We start from the raw sequence: 5,348 nt of genomic DNA, 5'->3' as shown, positions 1-5,348 counted from the left end.
TAATCTATGCTGAACTTTTCCCTCTGCCTTGTATTTACTTATCAAGAAATATGAATAGAGATTCACCATTCCATAACTACTTTATCAAAGAGCTTTTTGGCAAAAAAAATTCCACTTTGGCAGAAGAAATCCCATTCTTAAGAGTGAATCCTGCAATAGGAAAGCTCTTTTCCAAGTTTGTATCTAATGGTGTGTCAACTGGTATGAAACCCTAGAGCTAAAGACAATGATAAATCTTCTTGTGGGACATGTCTCAAAGGCTCTCAAGCACATCAATAAAATTATTGGCCTTGCTTTGATCAGAAAGCAATTAAATATAATGGATTAGAAGATTGATACAATGATTCTATAGATGGATAACTGAGAATAACATTGGTATGAGTATCATAGGAAAACTATCTTGCTGTCTACATAAGGGTGGACGTGCTGATGGGAGTTCCCACTGCTGTCACAGACTTGTGACTGTTGGAAATTCTGAAGTTACTCTGATACTTAACAGCTTTTGCTATGATCAGTCATGGATCTCTTACTGGTGACAAGGTTTCTATTCAGAAATTTATGATCCTACCTGTCAAAATACTGCAGGTAAGCCATGTTTATTTAAGCTTAGTCTTACCACACCTAAAGATTGCTGGCTTTAAAGGAGTGGGGAGCTCAAAAAATATGTAGGTTACCTGTAAAATAAAAAGGTTACCTGTAATGTAAAATATAGGGACTGGAGCAATAGCACAGTGGCTAGGGTGTTTGCCTTGCATGTGGCTGACCCAGGTTCGACTCCTTCATCCCTCTCAGAGAGCCCGGCAAGCTACTGAGAGTATTCTGCCCGTACAACAGAGCCTGGCAAGCTACCCGTGATGTATTTGATATGCCAAAAACAGTAACACCAACTCTCACAATGGAGATGTTACTGGTGCCTACTCGAGCAAATCAATGAAAAGCGGGAGGACAGTGCTACAGTGCTACTGTACCTGTAATAGGCAAAAGGAATCTCAAATCCAATATGTCTAAGGGACAGAATCTTAATACTGTCTTGGGTAGTTTCTTTTGAATTCTTTAACTCTGAAAGTATGACCTGGAGTTCACATCTCTTGATCTCTCAAGAGGTACATAATCCCCCAGCATTTGGTAGACCTGTACTGATAACACAAGGTAACATAAGTAAACTTACCTTGTTACTCAGGGTAACACAAGTGATGTCTTATCAAAAATACCCTCAACCACGATGATTGGGAAATTTGAAGAAGCTCCTTGATGTTTGTCTCTATGATCATTTCACCTTTTTTTCCTGCATCAGATGTGGGCAAAGTGAAATACTAGAGTTTTTGAGGTGTCAACAGACAAGATTCCCACAGTAGTTTTTGTTGTTTGGGGGGGTGCAAATTACAGTTTTCCATAATAAACCTGTCTCTACCCACAGATAATAAACCTTTCTCTACCAAACAGAACAAAACACATTCAGAATAGGATTCTGAAACATTCAGACTCAACTGGTCTGAGAAAGTTCTTTGAAAGGTCACTGTCACTGTCATTGTCATCCTGTTGCTCATCAAGTTGTTTGAGCGGGCACCAGTAATGTCTCTAATTGTGAGATTTATTGTTACTGTTTTTGGCATATAAAATACACCATGGGTAGCTTGCCAGGCTCTGCCGTGCGGGCGAGATACTCTCAGTAGTTTGCTGGGCTCTCCGAGAGGTGCAAAGGAATTGAACATGGGTCAGCCGCGTGAAAGGCAAACTCCCTACCACTGTGCTATCCATAACAAAAAATGCCCCTAGTGTGCTGGAGTGACAGGACCACGGGTAGAATGTCTGAGTCTATATAGCCAGGTGTGGCCCCAAAACAAAACCCAAAAAATACCCCTAGTGATTGTGATAGGATAGCCGATATGGGACCTCTGACCTAAGTATACCATTCATAATTTTCTATGAAACATAAATACTAGTTTAGAATATATTATTTGATCTTGGTTAAATTGTTACTAGGTTTGTAAGATGACTGAAAAAATGAGTAAAACATGGTATCTGTCATCTAGAGGTTCATAATCTGTTTAGAAGCCAGACAGGCATAGTTTGAAGAATATAGGAAAGTGACAATAAACCTTGGGAACTGGAATACAGACCTGAGAGTGCCAGGTTGGTGGGGCTTAACTGTGTTTAGAAGGGGAGACGGGGGGGGAGGGGGAAGGAAGACCAATAGGTTGATTAAAAGTAACATGGGAACGTATGTGAAGGGTCTTAAGCACATGGGTGGTGCTAAGGAAGGTAACAGTATTCACCAAAACAGGCGGAGCTCTTCCGTGATATGACAGGTAAATCTGGTACACACTTAAATGTGTATATCAATGCTAGATACTTGGACACTATCATAAAACTATTACCTATACCATAATAAAAAATAAAATAATATAGGAAAGTATGAGTAAGGTTGCACCTGTGTAGCCCTTTATAGGTCAACAGATTACTACTTGGTGGAGATGAGGGAAGAAAAGGCTCACACACACCCAAATGTGCTTAAGGGCATTTTGTTTGGAATCTTAAAAGTGAAAAGTAGTAGCAACTGTATAATCTCAATCAATCTAGATTTAATAGTGATTAAAATTTTTCCATGTTTTCTAATTTACTTATTTTAAAAATACATCTTTTGTCTTGCAAAGTCTCTCAAAGATAAATTGCTAGCATCATGTTACTTCACCTGAAGGTTTAAACATACATCCTACAAACTTTTGTCTATACAAACACAGTATTATTAAAATAGTTGACAAGTAAATCTGGTTCATTTTCAGGTTCTCCCAGTTATTTCTTAACACATACATTTTATTTGGTAGTTTTGTATCTCTTCATTAAAAATGATCAGCTTTTTTTCTCTCCCTATGTGCTTTTAACTGAAATTTGACTGAGATTCATGAGGTATAGATTCATGCAAACTTAAGAAATAACAGGTTCTTTGAACACTGTCAGTATCTCTGAAATAGCATTTACCTACATATTTAAATGACATGGAGAGATCCTTTGTACATTTTGCTAGTGTCTGTAAGTGATAATACTTTGCAAGAGTGTTGCATCACAACCAGGATATGGATAGTGATATAACTCAATGATCTTTTTCAAATTCCCTAGTTTTATTTATGTGTCTGTGTCTTTGTCTGTCAGAATACATTATGTTGTGTATAGTTTTATCAGTTGTGTAGGGAGAATTTCCCAAACCACAAGAATCTCATGTTACCTTTTATGACCACTTCTTATTTCCTTCTTGTAGCCTATCCCTGGTAACTACTAATCTGTTATCCATTTCTAACTTTTTTCAATTTTAAAATATTCATTATCTAATTTTATTTGGTCACCTGTAACTGCATTTGACAAAAATATCAAATCTTCACCAAGACCCTGAATAAAATGGTTTGAGGCTCTTCATGTTCCTGGAGTGAGCAGACACCATTGGGCTACACTAGCACACGACAGGGACAAATGGAGACGTTACTGGCGCCCACTCAAACAAACTGATGAACAACGGGATGACAAATGACACAAGTGAATATCAAATTACAGAGAATATAATCTTCTGGGATTTATTTTTTGTTTTTGTTTGTATGTTGGTTTTTATTTTTGGGTTACATCTGGCAGTATCCATGACTCACTTCTGTTTCTATATTCAGGGTTTACTTCTGGTAGGCTAGGGGACCATACTAACTGCCAGAGATTGAAACTGGGTTGACCACATGCAAGGCAAGTGTTGTACTGCTGTGCTATTGTTCCTATCCCTGAGATTGATCTTTTTATTTTTTAAAATTAGGCTAATGTCTCGGAGATCAATCAGAACTATATGTATACCAATAGTTTATTTCTTTCTTATTTCTTAGTCATAATCTATGGTACAGATTGCAGTTAATTTCACAATTTACTTGTTGGGCATCTGAACTGATTCCACTTTTTGGCTTTTTCAACAAAATTTCTGCGAAAATTTGTGTGCAGATTTTTGTATGGATACCTTTTTGTGTGTATACCATTTTGTGTGAATGCCCAGAGTGCAATTGCTGGTTGTATGGTAGTTACATGTTTATAGTTCTCCGAAATTACCAAACTATTTTCTAGAGTGGCTGTACCATTCTACATTTCTTCCACCATTTTACTTTTCAGGTCGCAGATCATTGTTTGTCTTTTTTTGTTGTTGTTGTTCAACTTTTTGAGTTTTTATTTAGGTACCATGATCTGCAATACTGTTAGTAGTAATGTTTCAAGCATACAATAATACAACTCAAACTCCACACCCTCTACCAGAATATCAGCTTCACATCACCAGTCTCTAGGGTTCCCTCCCATGTTCCTAACCCACCCTTTAAGAAACTCAGTTCTACAGGTCAATTCTCAGTGTGTTGTTACCATTGGCCTCTGTTGCTTTAGTCCTTTACTGTGTTTCTTTATAGTACACACATGAAGTTTAAAACTGTAAACACACAAAAACAATTTTTTTTTTCTTTTTGGGTCACACTTGGCAATGCACAGGGGTTACTCCTGGCTCTGCACTCAGGAATTACCCCTGGCCGTGCTCAGGGGACCATATGGGATGCTGGGATTTGAACCTGGGTCGGCCGCGTGCAAGGCAAACGCCCTACCCACTGTGCTATCTCTCCAGCCCCACAAAAACAATTTTTAACTAGAATCTTCAGACACAATTTAAAATATCGGAGCCCTACTCTTTCTCTCAATGGCACCTACATACAAGACCTCTCTCTAGCATCCCCAGTTTCCCTCCTGCCCCCCCCTATATGGCAGGCACTTTTATTCTCTCTCTCCTCTCTCTCTTCTCTCTCTCTCTTTCCCTCTCTCTCTCCCCCCTCTCCTCCACCCTTCCTCCTCCTCCTCCATTGCTATAATTACTCATGAGTGTTTAGCTAGTCATTAGCGTTCCCCTCTCTACTGTACCAGTATTAAAAATTGACCTTTAAAAACAAACAAAACCAAGATCAAGGTCTTCCACAATACAGGTTACCTTCGGATCATTGTTACTACTCTTTAGGATATTTTCTTTTATTCAAGAACCAGCTCAGGGATGGGGGAGATGGCTCCATGGACTGGAGCTCTTGCTCTGCCTGTAGGAGACCTGGCTTGATCCCCGGCACTACAAACACGGAAGGGATTCAAAGTGTTCATAGTAACCCCAGAGTATACAGTCAGGTATCACCCCAAAAGGAAAAACAAAAGAGAGCAAAGTTGAGGGAAGAAAATGGAACGGATTGCTTTATTAAACAGTACGGAACATCTAGAGGTTTGGAGGGAACATGAATATTAATATGTTTTGAGTATATGGACAGCCAAAAAATGTCCAAACAGACTGCTGTAAATGTAATATT

Source organism: Sorex araneus, chromosome X (assembly GCF_027595985.1).
Source record: "Sorex araneus isolate mSorAra2 chromosome X, mSorAra2.pri, whole genome shotgun sequence".
Lineage (NCBI taxonomy): Eukaryota > Metazoa > Chordata > Mammalia > Eulipotyphla > Soricidae > Sorex > Sorex araneus.
The sequence above is the reverse complement of the archived record's forward strand: the minus strand, read 5'-3'. Positions refer to the sequence as shown.